This window comes from Lichenostomus cassidix, chromosome 1Ab (assembly GCF_008360975.1).
Source record: "Lichenostomus cassidix isolate B80296 chromosome 1Ab, HeHo_3.0, whole genome shotgun sequence".
Classification (NCBI taxonomy): Eukaryota; Metazoa; Chordata; class Aves; order Passeriformes; family Meliphagidae; genus Lichenostomus; species Lichenostomus cassidix.
The window spans coordinates 7,927,194-7,944,619 of NC_139481.1; the positions used below are offsets into that span (position 1 = coordinate 7,927,194).

At 43.3% G+C, this 17,426-nt stretch overlaps 1 long non-coding RNA gene across 1 annotated transcript; it reads left to right on the plus strand.

The window, feature by feature from the left end:
• Positions 1-1,604: 1,604 nt before the first annotated feature.
• On the plus strand, positions 1,605-15,871 carry LOC146442874 (uncharacterized). Its single transcript, XR_014849419.1, has 3 exons — positions 1,605-1,663; positions 2,827-3,013; positions 15,788-15,871. It is a non-coding gene; the product is annotated as an uncharacterized LOC146442874 (long non-coding RNA).
• Positions 15,872-17,426: the final 1,555 nt, after the last annotated feature.

A 17,426-nucleotide genomic window follows, 5' to 3' on the forward strand; every position in this document is an offset into this window, starting at 1 on the left:
CTAGAGTAGCTTTTAATTGCAATATGAAATGGATCCCTTGGTAAAGCCTAAATGAGTGTAAGTGTGAAATGTGGGCTGCAATGTTTTCACATGCAAAGAGCGTTAGCGTAAGTACTGAAACTGTGCAGAACAGGCTACACAAGTGGTCCTGTGGGACTTCAGGAAACCTGAAGGATTGTCCTGCTGAACTGGGGTGGGGCATGGCAGGAATGTTCATCCCTGTGCAAAGGGCAAATAGGCCCCAAGTCCAGATCAGCTTTGGAAGAATAAGTGGGGGGATGACAAAAGCTGAGTTTCAAGGCTGGGTGTTTCTTTCCCGCAGACATTTCTGGTGACCCTCACCCTGGCTAACAAAGAATCCACAGCCTGACAGGCCATGCCTGGACTGGGGTTACTGAGGGAAACGGGGATGTTTGCCAGATTGGGACTCAGATCTTGCATCAACGTTGAGCAAGCAGCTTCCACTATTTCTTTTAAAGCTCTATTGGCTCAGTTGAAGCCATGCTTGTCATGATAATTATGTTCAAATGCAAGCTAAAATGACTTAAAGACACATTCAAAAGGACGGTGAACCCTGTCAGAATCAATAACCAAGGCCTCACTTTCTTTATTATTTTCACATGCTCAGTTTATTGAATATGTACAGAGAATGAATTGAAAATCAAGTGGTGTATTTGTAGGACATTTAAATTATGTATTAGTAGCTCGAGACACTGTGGTTAGCCATTAAATAAATAATCGTAAACAGACCAATTCAGAATGATCTATTTCTATATTTATGTTTGTGGCCTAAGAGAGGAAATGGATGCTTTTCATGGAGGGGAAAAAAATCCATCCATCAAGGGTTCCTCCAACTAAGGTATACAGTGCTAGTAAAAATGATATTTTAAAACAGAGTATCAAATGGGTTTCTAGCATCTCCTAGGAGTGGAAGACAGCCAAGTTTCTTTGTATTACCTTTTTGTTTTCTATATGAGATATACATTCATTTTGAGAGAACTGTAGGAACAGTTTGTTGTCTGGGCTTTTTTTTTCCCCCTCTCTTTAAGAACATTGTTTTCTGTTAATTAAATTGGAATTCATCCCACTGAAACTCACCTGCCACAGAGCTCAGCAGGCAGGAAAAGGCAGTCCTGCTGGCCTTGGAAAACAGTAGCAATGTTCCAATTAATTGCAGTTGGACCAGAAAAAATGGCACTTCTCACAATGACCTCATGGTTTCAATGTGTGCACTCAATTGGTCGTGCATTTCTTTTTACAGCTGCAGCTCGTGTGGAGTCATGAGAGTCCTGCTGCATTTCAGTTGTCCTTGTCAGAAAGAAAAGAGGGCAGAAGTTTCTTCTTCTAATTGTGGATGAGAATGAAAAAAAAGAAGGCATGAGAAGGTACATGAAGGTGTCTCAGGTTGGCATGGTAAACTTACCCACAAATTTTTTTGAGTCCTTGCCTCGTAAATTTGAGAGACCAGAGGCTGGTAATGCTGCAGCACAATCAGGCCCTGTAGTTTAGCGCTGCAGGGTCAGTTATGCAGGTGACTTTCACAGCTGATGAGAAGTTAAATGCACACCTGGAATGTATAATCCTCAAGCACGTGACTGACATGAGACATAACTTCCTTGAAGTATCCTACCTTGGGTCTGTTTGTCCATCAGAACACATTAATGTAAGTAAAATGTAAGTTAAGAAAGATAAGGCATCTTTTTGGATTCTGCTCTGCATTTTGATAATTGTATTATTGATCTAATTTACATCTCGGTTTGGTTGAGAAAGTAAAATACAAGTAGTTTTATTTACTTTTTTTCTAGATCTTCTGGTTAATTTAAGGAGCCCATTCTCAACTGTTAAGACAGTGCTGTAATACCAGCAGTAGGTGCTCTAAGGGAGTCCTTGGCTTTGGGGGTTACCTTTCTAGGGGAATACGTACAAAGAAGGAGCATTTTGGTTGTTTAGAGAAAAGGATCTTAAAAGATCTGCTAACTTCCCTCCAATTTTTCGTGCTGACCTCACTGGGTTACATCAGCTGAGATCCGAACCCATGTGGGAAACCTGAGAAGCTGTATCCAAGTGGCAGGAATAGGACCTCCTATATTAATACCTTGTAAATAGGGGAACAAGCTGCTCTTTGGAAGGCAGAAAAATTGCACAGCTCTGTATGTGAATGATGGATCTGTTAGACTTGCACAATTTCACTAAAAATTCTTCTGGCAAGAAAAATGCTCTGGGAAAGCATCCCTAAAAAATCCAACACTGCCAGTAGTGTCAGCCATGCAAATACCACCTCTGTGTATGTCATCGTATGTAAATCCTGCATAAATGTTTAACTGAGATAAATGTTTAACTGAATATTTCTGCTATTTTCTTCTCACCCTGAGAGCTGTTTGCATTAGTAAACAAATTCTAATGTTTATGTACACAGTCACCCACTCTGTCTCGCTCCATCATTTAGCTTTTTTTCTGGAGCATTATTCTCTCTGGTGCTGCAAGGCTGCTGTAAGAGCTCCACTGAGGGATCCTGACTCCCAAACAAGAGCTGTACCAGTGGGGTCAGACAATAAAAACTGGGTCAGTGCACTTCAGTGCATACCTGAAGTTCTTTTAATCAAAAGCAAAAGGCACTGCCATGGTCTATCTATGATTGGAAGAGATACAGACAAGGATAGAAAGCAGGTCCCTCACTTTCTTGAAAGTTAATCCAGGTAGAGCAAGGATTGCCTTTACAAAAGAGGAAAGAAATACTGTAATTAGGCACTTGGCATCCACGCAGTCCTGGTGAGCAGAGGAGTGCAGAGTGGTTAATGCAGGTGTGTATTGTGTTTGTTCCTGTAGGCAAAGCCATGGCATGGAGGTGAGAGGTTTCTTCAAGGTTGGAGAGATCCCGGAGTAGAAACAAGGAGAAAAAGAATATTCTGTGATGCCACACTTGCTGCTGTGTCCCCTGGAGCCCTGCACATGGGACAGAGGAAGATGTGAGATGCTGATTGAAGCTTTAACAATTTTCTCCCCTCTCCGGCTGGTGAGTACTGTTGTTAAAATAGACTCTTTCCAGCCATCCTCCTCATTGCTTCTACAAACCACAATAGTGAAAGTGGCAGTGATTGCCTTCCTCTGCCTATGAGTTACTAGGAAACATTATCTGTTCCCTTAATTACTGTCCAGTCTTTTGTTGCCTATAAGTTATTTTCCCTGACACCAAAGGAGAACACTGCACTGGGTCTGCAGCATGCACCATGCCTAATCTTGTGCTCAGATGGTGTAGTGATGGGCTGCATTTTAAACTTGGTGGATAGAAGAAGCAGGCTGCATAAATACATTAGAAAACCTGCAGACTACGTTTGTTGCTCCTAGCTGAGCTAGGGCTGTTTGCAGGGGAGTGCTTCCCTGCTGTGGGATGTTGTACTTTGTGCTGAAGCGCATGGAACATGGAGGCTAGGGGGCTGGTGTTTGTCAGATTGTGCTAGGAAAGACTCACCTTGGTGTGGTTGTGGATGACAAACCTGCTACAAAGACCTTCATGCAGCTGTCAGCAGGCATGCTGTGAAGAAGAAAAGGCAGTCACTGGAGGATGCTGCCTGACTTTGGTGTGTGTTCACTCAGCCTTCAGCCCTGCTCCTTCCAGGCTGGTTCTGGGGGCTGACACAGGTGATAGAAACAAGCCCTATGGCAGCTCAGGCTGTGGGAAGAGCAATCTCAGCCCTAGGTGAGAAAACCCACCAAGGCACAGTCCCTGTGAGCACAAGAACAGCTAATTTCATATGGCAGGGGCCCCACGGAGTGGCAGGGTGCTGGGGGAGTCAGCAAGGTGGCCATGTGTGCCTGGCAGTGAGAAGCTCTCTTGGGGAGAGAGTTTTGCCACTGATTTCAGCAGGGCTGGGATTTCAGCACTGGTGGTGCCACACAAAGGAGAACACTCCCATCCTACATGAGCTCAGCTGCTCTGAGAGATGGGTGTCCTATTCCAGTTTGGAGTAAAAGTTTGGGGACTGGAGATAGCAGACAAAGCACAGAGCCATGGTGAAACAGAGCTCTGTTCTTCCATCTTTACACAAACAAAAGTCCCATTGAGAGCTGTAAGACATTGAGTCCTCTGATTGAAATATATATATATAAATACATGTAAAAATTTGATGTATTACTGTTTCAGCTCTACATTTTCCCTTGATTTTAATTTTCTCTGTGGAGTTCAAATACAGAGTGTTCCTTCACAGCTTACTTTCAAAGCCTTTTTTTGACTTTCATATTTAAACTTATTTAAGGCCCTTAGATTTTTCTCCCAGCTGTGGAAGGCAAAGACAGGAAGAGATAGAAAAGTCAAAGACTCTTTTACAGTCCTGGAACCTTTAAAGAGCATCCTTGAAATATAGAAAAAAAACCCCACAATAAATAATGCTTCAATTTTTTAAAAGGAAGTTATCTTTTTCAATATACTTTTCCCATTTTAAGAGTATGAAATAATTAAAGTGTGTATATGCATAGTTATGCTTTGTCTCTATACCTGCAAGTATTGGGGGGGAGGGGGGTGTTCTCACTTTTGGTCCTGTTTTCTCTCCCTTATGTTACCAACCAGGCCCTGCTTCCCAAGCAGGTGCCCTTGGAAAGGAGAAATGCCTGAGCTTATGCCAGAATCACTGTCCTTGTTCTTCAGCAAAACCAGGTTTATGACACGTGCCACTTGCAGCACATGTCCTTCCCAGGCAGGTGACTATCTCAGGGATTTCGTTCAGCAAGGATGGCTGTTGCTGTCTGAGGTTTTCTTCCATCCTTCCCTGCAGCTGATGTGACTGCTTCAAATTTTCTTTGTTTCTTGTGGAGAGAATAGCCAGGTTTTGCATTCAAGCAGATTTATGCAGAAACAAACATGTGTGTCCAGGTGCCTCTTGGACATCTGAGCATCCCTGGGTGACTGAGGCTCATTAATGGGACTGCAGTCTTGGTCTGGCCCCTTTGCAAGTCTTAGGAGCCCAAGGTGTCTGGATCAGCTTGTCAAGCACAGCTGGCAGATGCAGCAGCTTGTGCAGCAGTTTTTGGGCTCTAAATTGGAGACTGCACAGGGGGAAGCTCTTGGGAGCCATTTGAGGACTGTGGGGTGAGGAAACCTCAACCACTAGAGAGCTCTGATAGCCTAGAGTCCATCTGACCTCTGCAACCTGTATTGCTGTAAGATGCTGATTCACTGAAACGCTTTGCAGACATTTGCCTGCTTTGGTAACCATTTGTTTGAGTGACCAGTGGTGAGAGCACTCAGCCCTGCCCTGTATTGTGCAGACTATGATTTTGCCCTCCAAACCTATGCCCAGGTAAGGCTTTTGCTTGTTATCCCAAATACCTCAAGAATTTTGATGTGCCTATCCTCATGCTGGGCAGGGATTGGCAATGTCTGAAACTACAGCTTTCTTTTTCTGTCTCAGACAGCAAAGTTTTATTACTTTATCTGCCAAAAAAATCTGAGAATTTTTATATTGCAAAACTTGATTCATTGTATTACATTTCTCCTGTACTGTTCTTCCTCCTCCAAAAGCCTCTTTCTCTATAGTTCTACAGACAACTCATTATATTAATATCTGTCTGTACAACATTTGGAAGCTCAGGGGCTAGAGAAGAAGGCTGGGAAAGAGGCCATGTTCCCCCAAGACAGACATAAAGCAGTTTGGTGCTGGAGCCAGTCAGCCTTATGGGGAGGTCTCTCCCCTGAATTGCTTTTCAAATGCTGGAAGCTTTGTGCTCTAGCAGGAGCAGTTTGGTTTGCTTTTTCAAAAGTAAAGTAAACTATTAATAACCCTAGGGGGTGTCTCTTAAATATTGAGGAGCCGGGGTATCAATCAGACAACCTAGGGAATGTGGAGGTCATGCTGGAGGGTCGCCTCCAGGGCCAGTTGCTTACAGACCCTTCTCACCTGGGATAAGGGGGAGATTTTCTTCCCATGGAGGAAGATCCTCTATCTGAGGCTGAGCAGGACAGCTTTCCACTTAGAAAGCTTGGAGCACCACAAGGTGCTGCCTGGTGCTTCCTGTCAGCCGCTGTGTAGCCTCCAGGTCATACACAGGTAATTTTATTGGGTGTCTCTCCTGAAGCTTGGGGGCATTGTTTGTCAAATACCCTGGTAATACAGCTGGGAATGGTGATGAGCTAATTCCTTCCTCCTTTATTTTCTCTGGATGAAGCATTTATTTGTGCAGTGTAATTAGCAGAGGTTTGTGCAGGTGTCTGCCACCTGGAGCACACCCAATTAAATCAGGAGACTCAAAACCAGGCTGTGAGACTCACAGAGAGCATCACAGAAGGGCATACTGACTGGAAATAGCACCCCAAGGAAGATTCCCGCTGCCACCCTGCTCACAGCTTGCCCCGAGTCCTCCTTGCCTTGCAGAAACATGTGGTTGCAGTAGTAGTGTAACCAGCTGGGTGAGGAGGGGTAGTAGGAGATGAAGGGATGAGGGCACCATGGAGGAGTGGAGGACTTTGCCCCTCACTCATGGAATGGACACCTTTTCCAGCCCTCAGTGTCAGGATAGTGACACTTAGCTTGTTGTCACTACCATTAAATTTTGATCCCACTGGTCCAATCCATCAGAGTTTGAAAGAAATTTAGGAGTCTCAAAGTTAATTATATGTTCGCAGCAGATCTATGAAGAGGCTCAGTAAATCAAGGAGCTGGGCCCAGCCGGGGATCCATGAAGGGGGTCTGTGCTCATAGCTTAATCTACCTGATGCTGACCCAGCATTTTGCCCATCCATATATCAGTGGAAGCAGAGGGTAGGGGCTGATTATTGCTGGGATGGTGAAGATTGTTGGGGAGCAGAAAATGTAAATCTGAGGAAGCACAGGCTCTCTTAATTTCACTGCTTTTTAAATGAGGGTGGGGGAGAAGGAGGAAGAGCAATCATTACTAGGATGCTTGTGATGATTAGGACAAATCCTTTAGAGCCATGAAATTAATATTCTTAAGTATGTTAAGTCTCTGGATGGTCTTATTCATAAGTCACTTCTTTTTTCTCTCAGATCTTTTGCTAGATTGTTAAAAAATAATTAGAGGCCCATGGTGGCCAACCACGTGAATAGGACTGTACAAGAGCAGGAGCTCATCAGGTAAAAGCTGAAGAAGGAAAATCCCAGACAGGTCTAAAGAATGTGTTTCCAGAGCCCAGGAAGGGAAGAGAAGCTGAATGTTCTCCCTGTATATGAAATACATCTCTCCAGATAGATCTTTCAGAGAGATTACCCTGAAGGGGCTGTTGTGACTTTATTTCTGAAGTGTGTCAGAGAAACACTTCTAAGGTAGTACATGTATTTCCACTCCTTTTTGTGACAGTTGCAGATTCTCAGCAATGCTTGTTATAAAGTCTTGTTCTAAAGTGCCTTTAAAAAAAAAGCTGTAGAGCCACATTTATCCCAATTTCTATGGGGACTTGATAGATTTTCTGCATGTTATACGACTCTCAGCATCTCATGAACAACTCAAGTATTTTCTATTTTAAAATGGCACGAACCCACTTGCCAAATCAGAGATTGAAACATGACATTGAAATAGTCAATAAAATGTTTGTTCTTTCTATTTTAAAAACAAGTAAATGCATTCTGCTCCTGCACATGCAGGTCTGCCTAGACTATAGGCTGCAGGACAGGACTTGGAACCCATTTGTCTCTTTAAGATGGGTATTAGGGTATTTTTCTGCATCACTTCAAGTTGGGATCATTCATAATAAGTTGTGTAACAGCACATGGGGGCTCCATTTGAAATTGGGTTTCCTTGGAGGCACTATCTTATTAAAGGCACTGTCTGCCTTGAGGATCTTCTCCCACAGATACATAAGGTGGAGGATGGTGGGGGTAAGGAATGTTGGTGAGCCTGGGTAGTGGAAACAGGGACAACAGCAGGGATTTCCTCAGTCCCAGCCTGACATCCCTGCTAGAGCTGCCCTCCCACAGAGCCCCCATCTCGCTGTGGTTCAGCCGGCTGTGGCAGTCACAGGAGCTCTTGCTCAACCTCTCACTGATAGAAAGTTGCTCCTTCTGCAGAGCTTTGGTGCTCAGGCAGAAGGGGCTGACTTGCTAATTGGAGAGCATTGCTTCTGCTGAAGGATGTGCCTCAGGAGCTGCTCAGCTGGTAGCACTTGCTTCCCTCAATCAATCTGAAGCAATGTAAACACTGTGCCAAACTCTGCCAAAACACTGCACATCTGCCAGGCGTTTCGATTAGAAATAATCAGGCACTGCAGGGGCTGTGCTGCAGAAGGCACTGGTATCCATCCAGGCCAGCTCCACATTTGGGGAACTGCTTTGCTGTCAGTGATGTTAACCCCTGGAAGTGATGTTGTCCAAGCAGCGACATTATTTTGTGGCTGCACAGGCTGGGCAGGCAGGCACTGAATCCAGTCGGTTCAGTAGGTGCTGTCCATGATGCACTGGATTTGATACCTTGCCCTGTCTTTCTGGCATGATTTGGTGGGTGAAAGTAATGGGTGTAGGAAGCATCACAGTCAACTCCAAAAGATTGAAAGCAGCAGCCCATGCAAGTCAGAGCAAACCTGTCATGTTGTCCAAAGCTGTTTTGATATAAGACTCTGGTGCCTCTGGTAAATTCCCACAGTAAAAGTGCTGTAAGACAGAATTCAGGATCCCTTGGGCATTACTTGGCCCATGGTATGCTAGAGAAATATCCGAGTCATTGACTGCTTTTTGGAGTAGGAAGAGGGATTTAAATGGGACTAATGAAAATGTTTCCTTTGCGCTTTCAGTTTCAAGCTGATGCTCTTTTTCTTGTCATTTCAACCTCCTTAGTGATTTGTCTCTTCTTTCCTTCATACCTATAGCTCTCAAATAGTTTGGACAATTAGATGTTTCTTGTCACCTTTGTTCCTTTTTCCTTAAAATTGGGAATATTAGATACATGGAAGTATTCATGCATAGCTCATTCTCATCTTTTCCTTGCTCTGACAGCATTTCTTAGGTTTGTCTCACACTCAGATCCATTGGCTTTATAATACTGGAATACAGCTAATAAGCAGTATAAATTTTATTCAGATTAGTGTAAATCATTATGATTTATTTTTACCACAAAGGTGGCATGATTTTGGGAGCAGGGATGCTGACCTTGCTGCGGCCAGGAAGGGAGAGGATCTCTGCTGTAAGCAGCACCAGAAGCACAGAGCAGTGGCCTTCTGTTCCCTGCCTTGTCTTTAGTGGTTGTGTGAACTCATTCAAATTGTTTTCCCAGTTAAAGTGAACACTGAGAATTAATAATAATCTAGAAGAATTGTAATTACTTCTCCTGCTCTTCCTGGAAATTAGGTGTCTTGCTAGCCATGTTTACCTCAAAGCATTCAGATTTCTTTTTTGTTCCTCAGTAAAAGTGCACAGACAACCACGTCTCTGTTCTGGCGTGACAACGCAATTAGAAAATTGTATCTTTAAATACCAACTTAATCTAATCTGGGACAAAAACAATAAAAGGCTTTAATCATAATTGCATGGTGCCTGCAGGCTGTCACCAGAGGGCAGAGACAAGGTTGTTCGTTGCCACGTGTGGATAGTTTAGAAATTAAATCCCCTTTTCACAAAGGCAATAAATTCTGTTCTCACTTGTGTCCTTTCCAAATATTTCATCTCTGTAACCAGATAGCTCATTTCATTGGTATCTGTCAGAGACTTTCTCTTGCTTCTGTCAAGCTATGTACAAAGGGGCAAGGAGAAATGTCTTTATAAAACTACACACACTTGACTTTGTAACATCACAGCTTACATGAAATACTAGCTCTAAATATAAACAGGGTACTAACTTTTCCTTCACAGGGATTTTTCCACTGTTTTGTATTTATAGTGCGCACACTCTGAGGATTCGTCCTGGGTACCCACAGCAGCTATGGGGTGGGATTTACTGGGAATGCATCTGTGAGCAAGAGTTGCTCTCACACAGTACATGTAGAAAACTAGTATGGTTTCAACAGAGAACAACAAGGCTTTTAAATCCCAAACCAGTAAGGTACAATTTGTACATTGCCTACTCTACGAAAGGCAGATTCTGAGAATTTCTCCATTTTCCATTACCTAAGTTGGAAAGACAGGGAGGGGTTTGAGAGCATCAGTGGCAGCCTATGAATTAATTTCTGTTCTGGTGAATACTGTGAGGGTTTGGGCACCAGGAAACCAGCTCAGTCTTAGACACTGAAGCAAGGAACATCAAGGCACACCCCACCTTGGCAAAATCCCTGGCAACAATGGGTAGTCATTGACTCAAAATAGTTCTGTCAGCATTTCCACTTGAGGATTGACACATGGAAAATCCTGGTACAGAGGGAATGGGCAGAAGTGCCATGGGCTGACTGTTTTAAAGAGAAATGTCTCCCACCAAGGAACAGGCACTCTCTGGAGTAAGAGGCAGAAACAGGAGACTTGGAATACTTGGGTTTCCTGCAAATATCAGGCGCCTGATTTCAGCATGGGTACCTGGTGGGAGGGAGATGTGCTCAGTGCTCTGCTTTTCCATGACTACACACCTCCTTGTTATAATTTATAAGCAGCTTGGTTTTGTTTAGGAAGAGGATTTTAAAAGTCCTTGCAATTCTCCCTAGTTGTTTCCTGGATAGCTAAACTGAAAATGAACATCTAAGGACTCTGCACCTTGGGGAGGCTGAGGCTCCTGGATCCAAAGATGCCAGACAGGAAATATGTGCCAGGATTACATACAGGATCTGAGTGCTGCTCATAGCCTTGGAAGGAACAAGGCAGGTTGGCTCCTAAGGACAGCATGGGAGTAAAATGGAATTCATGAATCCTAGAGCACAGATGAAGTAAATATAAATGAAGTAAATAATTTGTTTTAGCCTATAATAAAACACTCAGCTCTGTATGTATTCCTCTCTGAAGAGTGAACATGACTGGAAGAATCCATAGCTTGGAAATTATTTCTCCGATGCGTGAACTCCAGTGATGCAGAAATATGCTGGTTGCTATTTGCAGTATTCTCAGATGTTAAAATCCACCACTTTGCACAATGAAAACAAAGAAATTAAGCTGAAATAGGACAATGCCCTAAATGTTACAGAGAGGTCTCATAGGAAGCTAAGTGGGTGTGTAACAAGCAGATTCAGCATCACCAACTTTGACCATATTGGTACAGTTATCAGCTCTTTCTGTTATCGAGTTCCCTCTTGCTGCCATCTCCTGCAGGTGTGCTGATGAACAAAGGCATCAGTGCATGCAGAAGCTCAGCACATGTGGGAGTTTGGCAAGAAGGCAGATCAGCAAAAGGAGCAAGGGAGCTGTGGTTCTTTCAGCATGTCTGGTTTTAAAGAGCTACTGGTGCAGGGTGCACTTGACAACTTGAGAAGCAGCATTGCAATTACTTGCACTCTTGTAGTTCAGGTAGTGATGTTTCCTTCTCCTTCCTCTCTATACACTGCTGCTGGCCATGGCACTGGTGCCATCTCCAGGGGATGTGCTTTTCCATGAACCTCTCCTTGCTAGCAGCTTCCAAACAACTCCATACAGGGGAGTTGCTCCTCAAGTAAGAGGCAGACACTCAAGCCTACTCTCTCCTTTCCATCCATCGTGTTGTTTAGATAGCCAATATTATGAGAGATCGGATACTTACGTATTTCTGAAATTATATTTGTGATCAAGAATAGAATAAAATGTATAGGAAAGCAGACTTGCTCTTTCACCCATCCCCTATTCCTGATCTCCTAATGACTTAATCAGAATCCAGTTTTTCCCCACCTTACACCAGGATATCTTATTTTTTAATCAGAAAAATATTTATACACTAGCTCAGGCAATAGAACAAGAGAAGGGGGAAAAGCCTTGTCAAAGCACGTTACAAATATATTGTGGGGTAATGTTGTTTTATCCTGCCAGCTAATGTTTGGGCTCTGCATTTACTTATTTTTGCATCTTTAAACTTTAAATTTCTGTAAAATAATCAGACCATAACTCTGATCACACTTACCTGCCCATAGTTTTAGATTAGTTTCATGGTCACGATACCGAACTACCTTAAAACAGAGGCAAGACAGTTTGACTGAAGTAACTGTTTATTTCAGTGCTCAGCCAGGCTTGTGTCTTTCTCAGTGCATTTTTCATGCTGAACATCTACTACTTAGATTTTGGATTATTGCACTGTCTGTAGGTTTTTACCCCAAAACACTATTTTGAACCGTCTCCCTTCAGCTATACCTTAGTACAGCTTTGCTTTGGGAGAAGTTTTGTTACACACAGCAATGCTTCCAGGATACATGATGAACTGCAAGAAGACTGAAGAATGCTGCTCATTTTGTTTTTGCTTATTTTAGTAGAACTGAGCCCAGTTTTTCACCTCATGATTATGGAGACTGAATTTCTGACCCAGCTTGCTGCTCCCACACTCTTGGGACAACCACTGCTTCCAGAAAATTACTATCTGTCTTCTGAGGTTGATCCAGAGAGGTAGGCAGCAGATGACTGCTGCCAGTGAAGTTGGTTTGTGCCAAGTACCACTAAACAACCAGATTTGGAATCTATAAATGATCTCTTGGGTCTGCTGTTCATCACTTCAGTGCAAGGGCTTAACTGGAGTTAAGCCTTCACTCAGCAAGTGTGGAAACACTTTTAATCAGAAGCAGGAATCATCGGATCAGCTTGCCAGATCAGATTAGAAGCAATTTATATGACCACTGTAAGTATCATAAAGTGCCTGGACATGGGAAACATCAATATATAAACAAGATACCCCCTGATTTTTTATTATTTTGGCCTGCAGTGAAAAGCATTTGAAAGGCCAGATCCTTTGTAGTGCTGAATATCTTTAACTCCAGCTGCACTCCTTGAAAACCAATGTGCTCAGTGACTCCCCGGGAGGCCCATCTGGTAACAGCCCCACGCTGCTCTCCCTGCCAGGGAGCAGCCTCTGCCACCCCAAGGATGGAAATTAAAAGAGCAACCTGACTCCAACAAGAACCGCAAGACATTCCTTGTACATGAAATTACTTCATATTCAAGATTTCTGCATGGCTGTGCTGCCACTTACAGAAACGTTTTCACAGCTTAAATTCATTCACCCCTACTGAACCTCAGATCTCTGTTTAGGATTTGACATGTCTTCAGGAGATCTTCAGGACCCACACAGGAATATATGTGAACTAAGCAGTGACAGGAAGGAAAAAAGCCACTCCTGGAAATTAAAAAATAACTGAATTTAGATCAAACACATGGAAAGTCTGGCTTTTGCCCTAGAAGGTTAATCACTATTTGGAATTTTTTGCCGTGGGAGATTCTTTGTGTAATTGTTGAAAGGCAAGATCAAAACCCAGCATCATCTTTTGAGTGCCAGTGTCACGTCTGGATAAAAACAAGCTGGATCAGCCCTAACAATATTTGCTCCCAGACATGCTGCAGAAGCTCTGTGTTTGGGATAGGAAGGAATTTCCTCATGCAGTGAATTGGCAAAACCTTGGGGTTTGTCTTGATCTTGTGCATTGCTCAAGGACCATTTTTTGGAGTCTTGTTTCACATTCTTTGACTTTCTGCAGCCTTGTGATCAGAGCTGAATATTTGGCTTTTCCCACCACTGGGCCCTGCTTTATTTCTAAATGTTTCCGCTGCTTTACCAAAAAGATATGGATGGATCTTATTTTTCTTTATTACAAAGATACTCTAGCAATGGCAAAATAATCTACATCATTGCTTACCAGGAAATAAGATACAGGGAAAGGAAAAGGGCAAAGGGAATTAAATAAGGTGCTCAGTCAGCTACAGCCTTCAACTTCATTATCTGGAAAACAAATGAATTGCAGGATGCTCTAGTGTACATAAGTATGGTCAAGATACCCATTGGGTTGGGGCAGCACTACATGTAAAGAGCAACCTCTCTGCTTTCATGTGTGACTAAATAATCATCAGGCCTAATATGAAACAAAGGAAATATTTGCTAAACCCCACAGTTAACAATAAAATTCCTTTATTATTCTCTTGCTGTTACGTATATGAAAACTGTCTGCAGGTCTGATAGGTACTTCCAGCACACTTGATTACTCTTGTTATTTTAGGCATGTTAATTCCAGTTCTTTATGAGCAACCCCAGTCCTTTCTTTTGGTGTTCTTAGCAACCTGTGTGTACTTGAGCCTTGCTTGAAGCCAATGTGAAGCTTTGTATTGGACTTGCTGAAAGTGACCTTTGGCTTGGGTCAAGTAGGGCCAACAGCTGGATCCAATGACAACTACTTGAGACCATGTTTCTCTAGCTGTTTTCTTCTGGTCTGCAAAAGTAATCTTGTTTTAAATAGTAGTTCCTGGCTTGTTATACACCTGTCTCACAAACCCCTATGGTTTGAAACCTACCAAAATCACACAGCTCTGTAAAGCTTGTCTTGTGAGCATGGGAGCACGGCAGAAAAGTGAAAATTGGAGCACAAAGAGAAAATTGAATCATTCCTCACAAAGCAATATTAACTTAAGAATGTTGTAATAGTAAGCAATGTTTACATTAGTTCAATACCTAATTCCATTAGCCACAGTTTACACTGATATATTCTGAGGGGTGCTGGAGGACTTTTCCCAGGTAGAGCACTACTGTCATCCCTTCCCCCTAGTGCCTTGGCAGTGCATGTTTGAGTTTAACATCAGCTCTGTTGTTCATGGGCTGCCCCATGGATCATGGCTGATGAGGATGCTGGTGCAGGACAGTAGCCCCCACACACATCCGACAGGCATAACCACAACTATGTGACCAACAAAGTGCTCATTGCTGCTGTTGGCTCCAGCATGTAAAGCTTTAAGGGCTCTTTGGCATGCCTCAGATCATACTGAAATCCTTTCACTTAGCTCTGCTTTGCCCTTGTCCTGCTGCTGCTGAAGTCGATAGCACAAGTGCTCTGCCCTCAGTTGTACTGGAGTATGTGTCCTGCTCGGTCAAAAGAAGGAATAAGCTGTGGTGGTGCATAAAAGGCAAGTGGAGAGGCAGGAACTACTGCTCTTTTCATTGTTTTATTATTGTTCATCATTTTTAATAATTGTTGTTTCACTGTTAATTGCTGTTCATCTGAGGAATGTGCATGGAGCATGTTTCCTATTTGGAACTGACAGAGAGGGAGCATCTTAAAAAACCCCTGAGGATTTCTGAGATCACAAACCTTAGAAAGATAACAAAATTAGCACACATAATTCCCCTTGATTTTCTTTATGCCTGCAGACAAGGTTAGCAGCAACCCTTGTTTCTGTGAGTTTGTTTTGTCTCCTCAACCAAAAAATCTGGAATGGTAAGTGTTAGGTCTGATTTATTATTGTGCATCTTGTTTTCTTTATGTAAAAGGTAGAAAAGTTGGAAACAAATTACATGAAAACAACATAAATTACAGAAGCTGAATACCGAGAGAAATTAATAAACCCCAATTTTTTTGCTTCCTTCATTGTCTAAAAGTGAGACCTGATGACTGTCCCTAACTGACTCCTTTTCAGTATATCTCCCCTCTAACTTGAATTGGGGGAGGGTTTAAGCAACTCCCTCATGAGGTGAACAATGAAGCCCAAGCTTGGTGAAACTGCACAGTGTGGCCTCTGAGTGTGGTCTGCAATAGAACTGTCTGTCCTCAAACAAGTTCCTCTTGAGTTACAGTGACTCAAGCAATTCTGTCTCCTAGGTGCCAGCTCTCATTTATTCCTGGAATTAAATTCTAGACTAGTAGTACATATATTAATAGAAAAACATCTATTCAAACTCCAATTTTTTCCTTCTCGTAAAGAAATGTTAATTTCTCTATTTTCTGTTGATTTTTCCCCATGCACCCCCTGCCTCACCCACATGTTCCAACTTGTCACAGAGGCACTTATGTGATGCAAGAAAGCAGGACCTACCCATGGGAAGAGGCAGGCATGATCTGGATGCTTCAGAGGATCATCTTGTAAGTAGCTTGTCTTTATTGTCTCATGGTATGAACATGAACACCTCACTTTGTTCATCTGCTTGATTCAAGAGGTAGCAATGGGGTGCAATGGTATCAGTGGGTTATCCCTAGGGCTGAGGGAGTCTACCCATTATTTATATTTGAAGATCTCAGTTACTTATGTTCTCAGCAAAAGCTCCTAATTTTCTCAGCTCTTTCTGTATACTCAGCATAAAAGGATTGCATAATGGACACAGCGACTCCCACAACTATTGTTTACATCTGTCAGCTAATCCTTTCTGTGAGTCAGGCGGTGCCTACTGGGTTGGGCACTTGATTGGGATTAGAAGCTCATTATTATGATGATACATATTGCAGTGCTGCCTGGAGGCCTCAGCAGGATTATGGCCACATTGTGCTAGGCAGCATGCAGACCTAGAGCTTGTAGCCTATTGTTAGGGCACCCTCACTGTAATTCTGGATTAGACCCCATTTCTTCTCATGGCCCTTGGGGTAAAACATCGAGTCCTGTTCTGTTTCCATATCTTTTCAGGGGAGATGATAACTCATTTCCTACCATCAGTCAATGTTTGTAACCACCGAGTTTTGGAGGAGAATGCCAGGATGATGTCACCCAAAGGAAGCATGTAAATGTTGCAGCACAAGGGGGAAACAGCATTTCCCCTGTTTGAGTGCCTCTGCTATTCAGTGGAATGGTTTATCAGTGGGAATTTGTGCCTTTTCCAGCAGTGCTACTGCACCCAAAGAATATGCAAGGTGAGAAACAGCAAGTCTTGAGTTGCACCAAGGCTGTTTGCATCCACGAGTTGCTTGCTGAGCCAAGGGCTCATAAGTGGCATTAGAGTCTTCCTTCTCCCCTCTCAGGGCTGCACGTCTCCATCCTAGTGAGTGGCCCTTGCTGGGTAGTAGGCAGACTTTCCTTCTCCCCATCCTTTCAGGCTCTAGGTGCTCCTGCTGGCTGTTCCAGGTGCCAGGACATCGTGTTTGCACTCCATCTGTGCATTGCCACGGCCACTCACCTGTGACTGCAGTAAAGCCTGAGCCTGGCCTGTGCCTGCTGTTCACTCACTGGCACCTACTGCTCTACAATGTTGTCAGGTGTGAGCCTTGACATGGAGAAGCTGTACTTAGAGTTTCTGACTGACTTTATAGTTTCAGGTCAGGGTGAACATGACTGGATTTTATCACCCCATAGAAGCTGCTTCTTTGTCTGTCCTGGGTGCTTTGCTGAGGTGGCCATAAAAATAGCTTGGGAAAACAGAACTGAGTTGTGTGCAGATTAACCCTTTGAGTGTTGTCTGCTACCCCATTTCCCTTGCTGGGAATACTGCTGGTCACTGGGGCGACTCTGCAAGATTCTCCTAAGGACAAACAAAGTTGACTGAGACATCTTTAAAAGACAGGAGCAAGGTTGGTGCTTGCTGAGGAGTTTTTGAACAGCTTCAACTCCACACACAAAAAACACCCACAAAAAAACCAACACACAAAAACCAAAACACCCAACACAAACCCCCCCACCACCACCCACCCCAACACACCCAAAACACCAAACACA